Source organism: Acartia tonsa, chromosome 3 (assembly GCF_053477335.1).
Source record: "Acartia tonsa isolate MP-2025a chromosome 3, ASM5347733v1, whole genome shotgun sequence".
Taxonomy (NCBI): Eukaryota; Metazoa; Arthropoda; class Copepoda; order Calanoida; family Acartiidae; genus Acartia; species Acartia tonsa.
Genome location: NC_137262.1, coordinates 43,296,141 through 43,313,098, shown reverse-complemented (window position 1 = coordinate 43,313,098; position 16,958 = coordinate 43,296,141).

Here is a 16,958-nt window from a genome sequence, read left to right as displayed (position 1 = left end):
ACTGTAGAACTTATTGACTTATGCATCATTTTGTTAATTAACAAAATAATGATTTATGTCGAACTTGAGATTTTTTCAACAAAACAATTTTCTTTGTTAAAGATAAACAAGGATGACAACATCCATAAGTAGCGAAGCACAAATTGTGAATGGGAATACGTACAAGTAGATTTAAAGTGTATTTATTAAATCAAGAATAGATTTATTGGAGAAAATAAACACGGAACCTTGTTTTATTTTGTATGATGAAGACGGTTAAAGTAAATTACATTCTAGATGCACATAACAATGGGAAAAATTATTTGGAAACTGAATGCAAAAAAGTTTTAAAATTGGACTAAAAATACCAAAAATATGGGGAAATATGTCAAACATATAAAAATAGCCAAAAACCTGTTAAAGGCAGTCTAACCGCCATTGATGTTTTCTTCAAACGACAGGAAATTTAATTTTGATATCTTTAACTGAAAAAATTTTGAAAATCGGACCATAAACACCAAAGATATGGAGAAAAATGTAAAAAATATAAAAATAGCCAAAAACCTGCAAAAAGGCAGACTGAAAGTCATCGTTGTTTTCTTCAAACGATGGGAAATTTAATTTTGATATCTTTAATTGAAAAAATTTTGAAAATCGGACCACAAACACCAAAGATATGGGGAAAATTTGCAAATTATAAAAATAGCCTAAAACCTGCTAAAAAGCAGTCCGACCGCCATTGATGTTTTATAGTTAATTGTGCTCCTTATTGATGAGAATGTTGTCAAAAAGTTTCAGCTTTCTACCTTTTATAGGAGCCGAGAAAATCACGTTTCCCCCAATTCATTAATTACGGACGGACGGACAGACGGACGGACGGACAGACGGACAGACGGACAGACGGACGGACAGACGGACAGACGGACAGACGGACGGACGGACATTGTGAATTATAGAGTAGCTTCGCTACTAAAAAGAAAGGGTAGGTGAAATAAACACTATATTAAATATTTACAAAGAATTGTTTTTTTAGAATATACTTCCCTTTGTTCAAAGGTATAATAAGTGTATACTCCCAAATTAATTTTTAAAAGCGAAGCTTTTCTGTAATTAGGGTCGGCCCGTCCGTACGTCCGTCCGTCACAAAATATAGCTTTTTTCGTTAATTTAGGCATGTTAGGATTGTCCTGTCGATTTCAAACTTTACATGGTGATTCCTTTAGTTAAGTATGTCAATAAACATTATCCTGTATCAAGCAGTTTTTCAACAAATTTACTTACAATTTTGCTCCGATTCTTATACATTTATATTCTGATTATTCAGTTCTGACACAAGTGTTAATGTCCTACCGTTTCAGTGCTTTGCTTTTATGGATGTTTTAATCCTTGTTAATAGATAATATTAGTGAGGTGACCTTCAATCCTTCTAAACTCTTCTTGGCTATCGCCCAGTACCCAGTATAACATATCCTAAGTTAACAATTAACAACAGAAAAAAGCTCTTTACATTCCATATTTTTAATTAAGTTCAAAATAATAGGGTGGTAGTACAGTGCTCAACTAGGCACTTTGAGGGAAACCACCGTAATTTTACCCCTATTAAAAATGTTGTGTTGTTAAGGAAAACTAATGTTCAGTGATTATCTTTATCTAGTCATCTAAATTATCAGGATAATTTATTTCAAACATTTTTGTTTGGTATCTTTTATATCAAATTATTTAGCGTTTAACAGTATTAGGATTATTAAAAGCTGATTTATAAACTAATTTGCTTTTAATATATGAACATTCTTTGACAACTTTTTAAATGATTTGCTCTTCTATAATTAGGCTTTGCCGTCCGTCTGCTCTTCTCGCTTAATTTTACGTGTTAGAATTGTCCTTTGCATGATAAGTCACATAACGTTTATGAAAAGTTCTTACACTCTACAAGAGTTATTGTTTGATTGTCTTATTTGAGTTTTTAGGGTATCTTCATATATTTGAATACCTTAAGTCTATCAAAATGTTTAAAAGATTTTAAAATTTAATTAAGGTTGACCAAAAGATCTACAATATAGATTATACAGATAACTACCTCCCCCACTTAGCTGTGTTAATATTCCCGACACCATTGGTTGATTTTCAAAGACCCAATTGAGAGTCGGCATAAGGTCAATTCGATAGGGAAATACATTTATTTATTATTGTCGACCTATCCTGATTTTTAAAAGCTACTCTTCAATCGGGATAAATATCATGTAACTCCAATCCAACTAATTCCAGCCATATTAAACAACCATACTGGGTTAAGCTTTTATAAACAAAATGTTTGAGATATAAATAATACCCATAGTTTATAAACTTAATATACTCTATATACTATATATGAAGTTAGAGCCGCAATTAAGTCAACACTTAACATAATCAAAGTAATTCAGAAATATAGGGAGGATTAAATAAGCTTTTCTTTTGTCTATGTGCCATATATTTAATAAAATATTGAGTAGAATTATATATAATGGAATAATAATTAATCAAAACTAAATCAATTGAATAAACAATGACATTCGTTCTTTCCAAATATTTTGAGTATTTTTTCCTATTCCTTTATGGCTGTGGTAATTACAGCAATCAAATTAAGTCTGTGTGTCAGCCACTTTAGTCCAGGAAGTTACAGATTAACCAGCACCAAACTTTTAGATACAAAATCTAGATTTTACTTCAAAGTATTAAATTCTAGTGGCTGCTCCCGCAGAAACTATGGGCGCTAAATTGGAAAAATATTCAAAAAACATTCCAAATATTTTAATCTTTAGAATTTCTAATGTAAAGCTACCCTAAAAGAGAAAAAAAAACAATCGGTTCAGTGGTTTGCGAGATCGTAAAGGACATATAAACAAATTTGCTTCTTTATATCATAAGAATGGTGAAATAGAATTACGCTTCCCCTTAAACCCAATTTATAGACATAAAATAACAAATTTTCAGTAATTTTTTTCATGACCTTTTGATTTTTTTTCCTGTCTAAAATTGGCTTTTTAGTAATCAATAGAAATTAAAATAAATAGTTGCAGTAATTTGATTAAAATGAATGATTAAAGGCCATAGACTATGTAAGGAATGAATAGGATAGCTTTGATTAACTGAGCTACTTTATATTTTAAAATGTCTTTTATCAAAGATAGAATGCTGATTCGATTGGTAAAGAATTTGCAGACTAATAAAAATCTACTATGTTAGTCACTTTGTCCGTTCGTCTGTCTTGTATGCTAACTAATTGGTTGTTCTGTACTTTTATAATTATGAACTTTAATACTTGGGGATTTTAAGAAAGAAGGTGTATCCACTTTTTTTTTTATAGCTAGCCGGTTCTTTTAGTAAGTAGTAGATGTAAAATTTTTCATAGAATTCAGATATGCAATCGGTTTTTTTTGTAGACCTCTTATTTTTTAAGTAATTTAAGTTTTTTAAAAAAATAATTAAGTCGGTTTTAAGGTACTAAAACGCAACAAAATAAAAGAAGAAAATGGCCAGTAAGAACAAAAATAGTAAGATCTTCAATTTGACACCTTACTTTTAAAATTCTTTTGAGTAATTATTGAAAAAAATCTATTTTTTTAACCTCGGTTTAATAAAAACTTTAGACCTAAATATTTACTCAAACAGACATAAAAAACATGGGTTCATATATACCTTTAGAATCAGAAAAATATTACGAATTCATTGTAAGCAAAATTGAAAAAAAGTAAAAAAAAAAAAAAATGGCCAATTATATTTTTTGTTCAGGCAACACTATCGTCTTCCCTTTTTTACCCCCTCTTTAACCCCTTCCCATTTTTATACTCAATTCAAGAATTAAGACGTTGCCTGTACAATATAATATGATATTTTCATATAATTCCTTTTATTGTAGTTTATATACTATATTGTAAATTTTTTTTGTCAATTTTGCTTACAATGAATTCGTAATATTTTTCTGATTCTAAAGGTATATATGAACCCATATTTTTTTACCTGTTAAATAATAAAATTAAGTTCAAAGTTTTTATTCTCGTGGGTTTAAAAAAATCGATTTTTTCAATAATTACCTGACAGAATTGAAAAAGTAAGGTGTCAAATTAAAGATCTTACTATTTTTGTTCATAATGGCCATTTTCTTTCTTTTTTTTGTTGCATTTTAGTACCTTAAAATCGACTTAATTTTTTTTTTCAAAACTTAAATTACTTAAAAAATAAGAGGTCTACAAAAAAACCGATTGTATATCTGAATTCTATGAAAAATTTTACATCTACTACTTACTAAAAGAACCGGCTAGCTATAAAAAAAAAAGTTGATACACCTTCTTTAAAAAAAAATTAATATCCACGGAAAGCTTTATATAATACGATTCAATGAATATGTATTTATTCTGTAATTTATTAAAACAGTTATACTGTTAATTATACATAAAATATGTGTTTCTTAGAATTTCTTATTTTAATTTGTAGCATCTATTTTTTTTTACATACAATGAGTAAGAGAACATAAAGAAGGACATGTATTTTGAATTTTTATTCTTATAATAATTCGGTAGAAGTTAATTTCTTATTCGAAAAGAGCAAACATGTTTTCAAAAGTTGTGTTTAAAAAGAAAGATAATAACTGCAAGGTTCTTAGGTTAGTTGCAGATCATCTCAAACCTGCAGTTACAGATTTTAGTAGTTCAGCAATTCATCGCCACGCCGCTGTAGTACTCTTGAAATATCAAATTTATATCCATAAGAAAGGTGGCTACTCGCAGCTGATTGTCAACAAAGTAAACTCAGCCGCCTAATCGTTTCAGCCAAAGTTTCTAAAAATACAGTTTTTTCTAAAGCTACAGCTGATTTATACTAATTTTTTGACGAACCCCAAACTGTCCTACTTTGAGAAAGACGATTCCGGTGACGTCAAATACGTTTCGGAAAAGAAAAAGGAAGGGGGGGGGGAAATCTCTTCCCTTTTCTCCCATCTCTTTTGAAGAGATTTTCTTCCCCCCTTCCCTTTTTCTTTTCCGAAACGTATTTGACGTCACAAGAATCGTCTTTCTCAAAGTGGGACAGTTTGGGGTTCGTCTAACTTTTCCTGTTTCAACCATCTACCGCCAATTTTTCAACAATCATGAGCAGATATATGGATAGCTGTCAGCAGATATATGGACAGCTGTCAACCTTTGAAAAACTGTTCCTGTCCTAGTTATTAAGACCGTATTATTAGATATACCTCTAGGATGGTAAAATTCCAAGTATTGCATGTAAATATACAAGAACTCGTGCAATTTTGGGATGCGAAGATTCTCTATAAGCATCAACTTTCGAAAAAAAAAGATTTTCTTCGAAATATATTTCTACATGGTAGGTTGTCTTTTGGTAGATTTCTGTGTTTATAAAAAAATTCAACCCACGAGAAGAATGTCAAAGAAAATTCTTTTCTGCTCCTCCCCTTGACAAGAAAAGAGAACATGTAATATTTCAAACTATTAAAGTAACAGGATATGTGTCTGTTGTTTGTAAGGATCTCGCTAACCATTGAACCAGTATGGTACCCCTTACATTAAAGTTTCTATTAGATCTAGGAAAATGCATAACTATTTTTGAGAAGGGTACCTAGCCGCTATATAATAAAGTATTTGTTTGCAAATCGTAATATTTTTTTATAGAAATTTTGCACTTCATCATCTCTGCATGTTTTTATTCTAGTTTTTTTTTTGCAAGGGGTATAATTAAACATGTTATAATGAGAGTACTAAAAAGAATGAGTTCTAACGTTCTTAACTTTAATTGCAGAATTTTCTTTAGAAAGCAAAGAAAAGAATTATGCTAACAAGGATGGCAACAAACATTTTGATAAGTCGATCAATGAATGATATTTTGGTATAGTATATTAATTTAATAAATTTCTTTTTAGAAATGTAAAACCTGCAAAAAATAAATAGTTTTGATTTCATTAGCCTTCTGCCGTAAGGAGAGGGGTTATATTAACTAACTTCAACTCTTAGTGATCCCAAAATATTACCACCTACCACTTTTAAGACTTTGTAATGGGGGGGGGGGGTTGGATAATTTATTTTCAGTCCATTGTCCTAGCCTTTAATCCCTGTGATTAAATTTATATCTTACATTTTTTAACAGTTTGTTGTAAAAGAGAGGACGAACGTCAATGCCCTAATTAATAAGATACTTTGCTTTCATGTTTAGGTGTTGCCGTGTGTTTCTCAGAATTATTTAATTTCATGTGTTTTATACATAATAATATTTCTTATTTTCAATTATATCAAATTGAGAAAAAAACCTTAATAAAAAGGATTCAAGGACAAAGGATGATGGAATAAAACCCCCCGCACAAGGTGATCCACCTTTCCCACAGGGGACCACGCCCTAGTTACCTTCTTACCCCTGATTCCCTCACCATTCGATGACATTATATCAGGGATCTAAAGGGATAGGACAATTGCACATAAAATGATGTACTTCCCCAATGATGATACACACAATTACCCCTTTTGTAGATTACAATTAAAGGTTGAAACATTTGAACTCATAACTTAAAAATCCAGCCAATCAAAATCCAATGATCTCCCAAAAGTTGTGTAGCCAACGAATAAGACAACGTTATTATAAAAACTTTGGGGACTAGTGGTATAATCAGCCCAATGTCCCCACCCTCCCTGACAATATGTATGTGTAGACGCCCCCTTAGTTTCCTGTTTTATGGTAAATACTCTAAAAAGATGATGTCCATTCAAAAATGTAAAAACACATTGACTTTTTAAAGACAAAACTAAGACAAAAAAATATTGATTAAGTCATACATAACATATGATCAGTTCGAGACAAATAGATGTTATTAAAGCTTGTTTTGACACTTCCGATTTTGTTTTATATTTTAATCCTTTTTTTAGTACTTTTTTAATTCTTATGATTTTTTTAATATGCTTATTGTATTAATGAGTGAATATTTAAAAATAGACACTAGACATATTCTTCGGTGACATACCAACTATTATCGTCAGGCCATATAAAGGAGTTAATGATTTTATTCTTTCGACTCTCAATAGTAATTAATCTTCTGGCAGTATTGTAAAAACATTCTGCTAAATAGTCAAATTTAAAATTGAAGAAAAAAAAGTTTTCCGAACCAAAAACATCATTAAAGTTCTATTAAGGAGCCATTATGGAGAATCATTAAAAAGATGTTTAATTTTATTTTACTTAACTTAATGTATTTAAACGTTTCCTTGATTTTAAGAGATTTTGAGCATTAAGTCAGATTAACTGAAGCTTAAAGAAAGGTCATTTTAAATTTTAGAAGATTTTTTACCTATCAGCTCTCACTTTTATTATTTTTCAAATTGTTTTTTTTTCTTTATTTTCCTTTCTTTCTTTATTGCTCTCTTTTAATAACTAACATTTTAAAAAAAGCATAAAGTGCCACCAAAAAAACGATGTCATACAATAAAAGCACCAATGATAGGCCAGTATAAATTATAATTGACCAATGGTAAAATTTTTACTGGCCTCTCCATGGTCACTTGTAAAGTATGGCGTCATTTTTTGGGGGCATTTTACGCTGTTTCAATATTTTCTTGCAGTGGCTCGGCCCTTCATTATCCATGATACTGATAAATAAACATTTAATCTGATTTTGTGGTTTTAACCTTTTTTAACTATTGTTTTGTTATTACAATGACAAACATTAAAAGGAAAACAAGATTGAATCAAACCACGTAAAGAACCTTATTAACCACATAATTGCTTTCATCTTTAATATAAATGAGGAATAAATGGATAATGGATAAAATATATGTACTAAGGTGGATATATGAATTCTAAAAAGGCTGAATATTCTTATTAAAATAACAATATAGTTATCATAACAGCATCAGATTATCGTTATGGTGATTTTATGTTAGCAATGACTACCTTTGTTTAATGCCTTATATTCGACAGAAATAGTATTAATGTTAATCATTCTAATGAAGATGATTAAAGTCCCTCCACAGATTATGACGTCATTCCATAGAATAGCCAATGAGAGGCCAGTATACACTGTAATTGACCAATGGTAAAGTTTATGCTGGCCTCTCATTGGTTATTCTATCGTATGACGTCATAATCTGTGAAAGGACTTTAGTCATCTTCGAAATTACAATTCTTTTGTCAGAATTCTACCAGTTTTCATAAGATTAAATTTGCAAGAAGCTTCGTACTATTCGTATTAACACTGTAAATAATTTCATTTATCCTTGAGATGAAACTCGTACCCCTATCCCTGATATTGAGAAAGCAAAACATATATATTACCTAACCTCTCTCTCTAGTAAAGTCCCTGAAGCAAAACCCCTAAAGTCAAATACACATTATATACCTACTCAATATAAAGATACCGACACTTCTTTAGTACAAAGTATATTACAATACAGGCAAAGCTTGAGATTATATAATAAATAACACTATTTTCAACCATTTTAAAGGTAACCAATAATGATTAAAAGCCTAGTATATGATGATTTATTTGAAACTGAATTGCATTAGTATTACAAAGGAGCAGCTATTTGAAAATCATGATCAACAAATGATCTCTTGTCTTTAGAAGTTTAGCTTTAAATAAATAAAGTACCGTTCTACTTATAATGAAAAGCTAATTTAATAAAACAAGGTTGATTCTGTCTATTAGAAATAAAAAAACAACAATCATAAAAACATTAAAGAAATTATTTTATCAAGTCTGAACGTTCTTTCTTTTACCCTTTTACCCCTTCACAAATGGATTTAGGATATACGTGTACGTACATCTTGACAGGGTAAAATTTGTCGCCAATTTAGCTTGCTATTATGGACCTCATTTAATAGTTAGTTCGTTCATCCAGTAGGATGGGACGGAATGAGGTAAATTGGGTGGATTATCTTTAGCCAGTAGATGAAAATCTGGTACAACATCCAAGTTATAAAATATCCATTTCTTCACATGACCAAAAATCATCTAAAAATAAAAAGCTTGGACGTCCTTGCCTGGAAAGAAAATGAGAGTATTAAACAAACAGTGAAAATTTCTACAAATTTTCTGTCCTACTGTTTAAAAGTATTTCATATAAAAAATACCAAATGCCAAAAGTATTTGTTCATATTAGTTTTATGGTCTTGTTAACATCAGCAATTAATGGATAGCTAATTAAATATAAAAAAGTACAGCTCAATAATCTAAAAGATATTTAAATGTTTTGAGACTTAAGTAAAAAAATTTCCTTGAGGATCATAAAAAATTTAATATATTCTTACATATTAGATATTATAATCAGATGATACTTAATTATCTGAAGTGACCTAAAATAACCTTTGTAGAATAGCCATAAATACATAGTGAATGTCTTTCTAAACAGACAATAAAAACATTTTTACCTTAAAGACTTAAATAAACGTTAGCTAATGCATTTACCCTTACTATCAATAATTTGTAAACTTGCATTTAAGGTTTTTTGAATTACTTAAGGATTTATATTTTACTGTTTTATGAATTTAAGAATATTTTTTTGTCTATTTGACAATAATTTTACCCCAGGGTTAAGAGTTAATGAACGGGGAAAACATAAACATTCCTTAAACAAGCTGGAATAATATGCCATTGTTAAGGGATAGGGTTTCATTTAGATTTTGTTGTTTAATCATGCACCAAATTTAGAAATGATTAAACATATAAATTTACATCCAATGCTAGAGTTACAAAATTATTTATAGATAAGTTTTCACATTAAAACACTTTGCTTTTCATCCTTATACAAAAGTAATTGGATGTCTTTGAATCACACTAACTTCTGAACCGATATGGTCTCCTTTACAGTGAAGTTGTAAGGTACAGGGCAGTTTTATAACTATTTTTGTTAAGGGTACCACCACCCTCTCAAGAGAAATCACTCTAAGAATAAAATGACCCGCCACCCCCCCCCCCAAAAAAAAATGTTAGTGGCCTGTAACCGGGGTTTGTCTAATCCCCCCATTGTCCTTGTTAAAACTAGGCCAGATTTTTGGCCCCCCACATGGATGTGACAAATTTTTAAATTTTTCCATGGTCATTATGTCTGCTTCTGAGTTGTTTTAGGAATGTTTGTCACATTGGCATTAGAGGTAAAAATACTTTTTTAAAATTTATAGAGTAGTTTAATGATTTGGAACATTCAAGAATAAAAAGTTTCTTTTGATAAAGTTAATAAAAAAGTATTCAGTTCAAATAAATAATAGTAAAACCTTTCGAATAAATTATTAATGAAAAGGACAAACACACCTAAACTAAAGATTAAAAAATGCTACACCATCAAATTTGTTGATTCAGCGAAAACAGTTTTATTTTTCTTTATTATTTATCAATTGACTAGCAGCTGAGCTCCTAACATCAAAAGGATGAAGGGCTCTTAGATAGTCTAAAGCCATTTATACTACTTTTACTTTTTTAATGGAATATTTATTAAGTTTAGGTGCAACACTATACACGAAAATACCTTCTAATCAAAAATCTAGAGATTGTTTATTAAATATTTGCAAAGAAGTAATAGAAACAATTAAAAACAAACCTATTTGTAAGGTCATATAAATAAAAATGATCCATCTACATAATCATATTTCTATTAGACATCAATCTAGGTCCTCAGTTATAATGTCAAAATATACTTTATCTATCTATATTATACATTATAGGCCATAGGCTTCGGTATTTATTTAATATTTGGGTTCTCTCTATTTTAGTAACCAAAGGCTACATACCAACGGAATATATAGGACACCTTTTCTACAAATTCTATGTCTGTCGGTCGATATGTATCAGTTTCAGAACTAAGAATAACTTATTCATATAGATTATAAATAAATTTGCAAATGATTTTTAAAATTAATTTCATGATTTTTTATTGATAAATGTAAGGTATAATTTCTATTATGATTTTCAACTTCATTGCTTTTAATATTGTTAATTTAAAGGACAAATCACAACCTGCTAGATTCTCCCACATTTTTGGTTTATTATTACAAAAAGCTTCGCTATTATAGAACTTTATCATCCTTTGTTTCTTTGAAAACGCCTATATAGTCTTCTTCTATCTAAGCACTTAAAATTCCAAATTAAATATAAAATTTATGTATATATGTATAAGTGTAAAAGTCTGACCCTATCATGCAACTCATAAAATCAAAATTTGACACCAAATATTGGTACAAAGTATGCGCTATTGGAAGCGTATACTTTTATAATTAGGTAAGTCTGTCTATCAAAAACACTTTTTGAACATGTTTCTTCATTCGTTGGCTTAAAAACTTTGGTACTTTTACTAAATATTGATTGGTTGCATTGGTTCAATCCTAACAGTAGCCAAACTTTTTACTAATAATTATAATCTATTTAAAGGGTAATTTTGTAAATCTTAATTGGGTAGGTAATGGTTTTTTATATACTTAATTTTTAGTCCATTGTCTTATTTATTAAAATTCCTGATATTTATTCTAATTTGGCTATAATAATTTATAATAGATTTTCAGAGATTCAAACTAAAATGTTAATGTTTAGCATTTAAATTATGGATGTTGCTATTCTTGTTAAATGTACGTATGTTAATATCGGAAAGACTGAAGTTTTTCTTATATGCATTTTTTATTTATGGTTAATTTAATTTTCCTTTTTTATGTGTTAATATTTCAATTTTCTACATTAGAAGATGAGGTATTTTGATTACCCTAGAATATAAAGTATTAGGTTCTTTTTGGTAATTGGTTAAAAATTCCGCAACCGCTGAATCGATTGAGATCTCCATTTTATATTAGGTAAATACTAATAAACAACCAATAAAAACATGGTTTGTGTGTATCTTAAAAATGAAATGTAAACAAAAGATGAATAAAACGTTTTTTTTTTATAATAATTAAATTCAAAAACTAGTCCAATGAATCACCCTTAAAAATCTAAAATCAATAGAACTAAATCATCCCGCATGAATTGGTTAAAAACGTAACCCCATAAAATTCATTTTCTAACCCTCGAAGTTGAATTTCTACTTATAAAAGGTCACAAACCTAGGTTAAATAAGTCAAATGGGGTTCAATATAAATTTATCATATATAGCATAACATATATTAATATATCCAATATGATATATATAATTATCATATATATTAAAACATCCAAGCTGTATTGTTTAGAGCCAAGAAAACAACATTCACCGTTTTTAGTTATAATTTACAATTTATTGTTATGTCCTAGTGTCACGATAAAAAATCATCTAGAATTTCTTATTTATTTCATAATATAGATGTATAAAAACTATAATGATTTAGATTATACAGATTCGTTTTTAACCTTATGTCTAGTCGTTTTCTATGAATCAACATATCAAAAATTAAGATAAAATTTGTCACAATTTGAAGATAATACTTAATTCTTATTATTACACTAGGCTTGTCTTTCATAGAATGAAACCAATTTTAAAAGCTAAACAGATTGATTGTGGTTGGATTATGTTTAAATTTTAAGCTTCAAGCAGGGTATATTATTCTTCTTAGCAGTGGCGTGCACAGCAATTCACCACAGGGGGGTAGAATCATTTGGGGGTGAAAAAAGGGTAAGACAGGCTTTTCCAATTTCAATTTTAGAGTGGTATTAAGTCGTTGATACCCCTCTCTAACCCCTACTCAGTAAGAGAAAGGACATTGGACTGTTTATTACACTAGTCCCCAAATTTTTATAAAAAAGGTTTTTTTATTGGCTTACCAACTTTGGGGACTTTACTTCTGAATTTTGATTGGTTGGCTCATTAAGTTGAGTGTTCAAACGTTTCCACCACTAATTTTAATCTACAGAAGATGTAATTTTTTTTCATAATTTTTAATGTATTTCAATTTATCGGCCATTCTCTTATCCCTTTAGATCCTTGGGTGTTGACTGCCCTCTATCCCCCTACTGCTTGCCATTGCTTCTAAGTATTGAACTGTGTTATATATATGAATGTGAGGCTAGAACAGTTTTAAATAAGAGAACCTGTCAACAGATGAAATGTCAGCAAGCTAAATTGAAATATCAAAACATAGAAAACAAACGATGTAGAGTGTTTATTAGATATATTTAATTTTGATTAAACAAAGACTTTAAGATCAATTTGGGTATATGTCGTATAGTATTTTCAGTAGGGCAGCTACTCTATAATTTGTGTTTGCCCGTCACTCTAAATGTAAATGTATTTAAACGTATATAATCTCCCCCCTTATCTATTACTCCATTTGTTATCCTCCAGGGAGTAAGGGAGGGGACAATGGATCGAACATTCAATTTTTAAGAGTCTCAGACTTTGGGTACTGGCTTAAAGGGAATGTTCAAGAAATCAGCAGGTTCTGCCTGACTTTGGGTACTAGCGCATCAATGTCCTGCTAACTAACTTAGTTAGTTTTGAATATAGCAGACAGAGAAATTTGTTATTAGATGGCTGGTTTTAACAAATATTTTTCCCAAGAAAATGTCATTTCAGGTATAGAAACTCTACTGTGATATTTATGCATTAAACAATCTAAGAACCCCTTGAATTTAGGTGTCATTTGAAAATATATGAGAAGGGTTGGCGAAGTTCTAAACACAATTTTTCTAGTGATTAATTACAGAATGTTTACTACATTGTGATGTACTGGTAATTTAATTTTCAAGTAAATGATTTTTTTCTTAGAACTAATTTTGTTCTAAATTATATTACCATGATCCCTTTACAATTTTAGTCAAATTTTCTGGATAAAGCTAGTTTTCATTGCTTTTCAGCGAAAACTCGGCGAATTAATTGCCCATTGTCCCCTCCCTTACTCCCTGGTTATCCTCCCTTTGCTGTCAGTATAGCTAAACCATTCTAAAATTTTACATTTGAAAACAACTTTTTCACAGTTATCATACCTTTTACCCTCAATAATTATACATACATAGTGTCTATTCTTGGATCACACTTATAAACGCTTAATAATAGTTCTACCAATTTTTTTTCTATGTACATAGCTTTTGTAATATCTATACCGTTTTATGATACATTTCAAGTTGTCTAATAAATGACAACCAGCAAATAAGCTTTTGAAACACATCCAACATATATGTATTTGTATATTTGTATGTTTTATTGAAAATTATAAAGCTTTTTTTATATGTTTTAGATTTTATAATATTTTATTTCACAAAAGGTACGGGCTATATCACTTTTATAATCGGCAAAAGTAACAGTTGCACTTTTGACAAAATGTTATGTTCATCTTTTTTAAAAGCGAAGCTTTTCTAAAATTAGGGTCGGTCCGTCTGTCCGTCCGTCTGTCCGTCTGTCCGTCCGTCTGTCCGTCTGTCCGTCTGTCCGTCTGTCCGTCTGTCCGTCCGTACGTCCGTACGTCCGTCCGTCCGAGATAGATAGCTTTTATTCGTTAATTTAGGCATATTAGAATTGTCCTATCGATTTCAAACTTTGCATGATGATTCCTGTAGTAGTAAAGTACGATTTAGAAAGCGTAGCAACTCTATAATCATTACCAGAATGTCCGTACGTCCATTTTAAACATGTTGATTTTTTTCTTTTTTAACAACAAATTTTCAAGTGTTCTATTTATCCGTTTGATCTGATTTTTGGTATATTGATTCCTGGGACAACAAAGAACAATATTATAAGCGAAGCAAATCTATTATCAAGTCCAAAATGTAAGTATGTCCATGAGCATTATCCTGTTTTAAAGCAGTTTTTCAACAAATTTACTTACAATTTTGATTCGACATTTATACATTTATGTTCCGATTTTCTAGTTCAGAAACTATACAAGTGTTAATGTCCGTTTGTCCTACTGTTTCAGTGCTTCGCTTTTATGGATGTTGTCATCCTTGTTATATCATACATCCAATAGTTTTTAAAACTTTCTTCATAAATACTAAAATTAATGGTAATATAGGTGCATATTACTCTAGTTCATAAGCTCATATGTCTTTCTTCTGTTATAAAAAGCTAAAGATTAGTAATATGCCATAATTTACTTTATAGGAAATAGGTTTTTTTTTCATAAAAATGTTTTTCCCTTTTTCTTTTTCAATGTAATACTCAAACTTTGATATAATTTTCGATACACGTTTTTTTTGTAGCAAGGAAACTCATAAAGTCATGTCAGTATGTTTGTATGTACTGATATTCTCATTTTTATTTTCCATTACACCAAGTTCGGATCCTTAAGTACATCCTCTTGCAAAACTGTTTCCAACCGCAGCATAAGCTGAAGATGCTTGTAAGTCGACAATCCGCACTTATGTAACAATACGGAACACAGCCGAATTTTTCCTCAACAAAATAAGTAATATACAAACATTTTAAATATGTTTAATGTTTAAAAAGTCATGATAAGGCTTTTTTTTGTAGTATATTAACAGTTGCTCAATTGATAGATATTGTATTCTAAAAGCTTCGCGATAGTCACTAACACTTCCTTGTAGAAAAATGTACATTTTTTCCAAGTAATTTGTCAGATGCAAGTGTTATTATAGCGTATTTATATTAAGGTGTAATTATTTATAAATTATAACTATCTGTGTATTGATGTTCAATATATTTGTGCCACTTTGCGTCAAGTCCTATCATCAATAAAATTATACTATTCACAAATGTAGGTATACACAAAAAAATATTAGTTTTTATGTAGTTGGATGTCTTTGTGTTACAAAAAACCCTAAAAATTTTTCAGGAAAGATTTATTTTGGTTATGTAATAAGGCTAGAGCAAAATTACAATAAATATAAAACAAGGATGACAACATAAATAACTAGCAGAGCTAATCCTATAAAAGTAACAAGATGTATGTCCATTTAACAGTGCTTGACATGACACTTTGAGGGAAATTACCAATATATGTATATCTTAATCCCTGAAAATAATACAGAAATTAAGTGTTTTTGGGCTAGTTAGTGTTGATTCATTTGTCAGCAATGAAGCGGACCAAAGTTTTAAAAATTTTGGTCACAATGGGTTCCATTGTTATGTTTATTTTCCAGGTATATGACATTTTAGCAAATCTTTTCTTCATTCTCAGAGTGCGTTAGTCCAGTAGCTGGCTCTGATCGGATAGCTTTGACTGTAATTTGCGTCATATCGACTAGCTTTTAATCTTGTATTAAGATTTATAAAGAAAACGGGTAGCAACTCTAATTTACAGCTTTCAAAATTTGTTTAAAATATGTAATTTTGACATGTTAAAAACACCACATTGAAAATCAGTTTCTTCTACTACACATTTTGTTATAATTAGAACATCTTAAAAGTTAATGAAGACCATTGAAGTAATATTACATTTTAAGCACAGTGGAATATATTATAAAATGCCTCTTGCTTCTAGAACATCGTTTTTAGGGAGGGGGGAGGGATGCTCCCAACATTTATATTTACTTGAAATTTTATTTCGTGTAAAGGATTTTTAATTGTGTGGGAGGAGGTTAGAGGATTTTTATCTCGGCGCCATATCTTCTAGGGGTAATGTCTAACTCTTCTTTAAATAGCCTAAAACTAATGTAAAACTTTCTTTAAATTGTAGAACGATATAGCAAACCGTTAACGATAAATAATAGGATATAAATACATACAAACAAATATAAAGACAGTCAAACAGGCATACGGACTTCCTGTTCTTTAAATATATAGGATAAAAAAACGACACAATAAAAACTGTCCCGAATTTGTATTAATTTTGAGTAACACGACTCCAGTTACGTCATATTTTTCTTTCCCGAAAAGGGGAAGGGGGAAAGAAAAAAAAGGGAAGGGGGAAGAAAAAAGAGATGGGAGAAAAGGGGGTTTTCCCCATCTCTTTTGAAGAGATTTTCTTCCCCCCTTCCCTTTTTCGGGAAAGAAAAATATGACGTCACTGGAGTCGTGTTCCTCAAAATTAATACAAATTCGGGACAGTTTTTAATGTGTCTAAAAAAACGTTGCAATTTCTATTGAATATTGATTTAA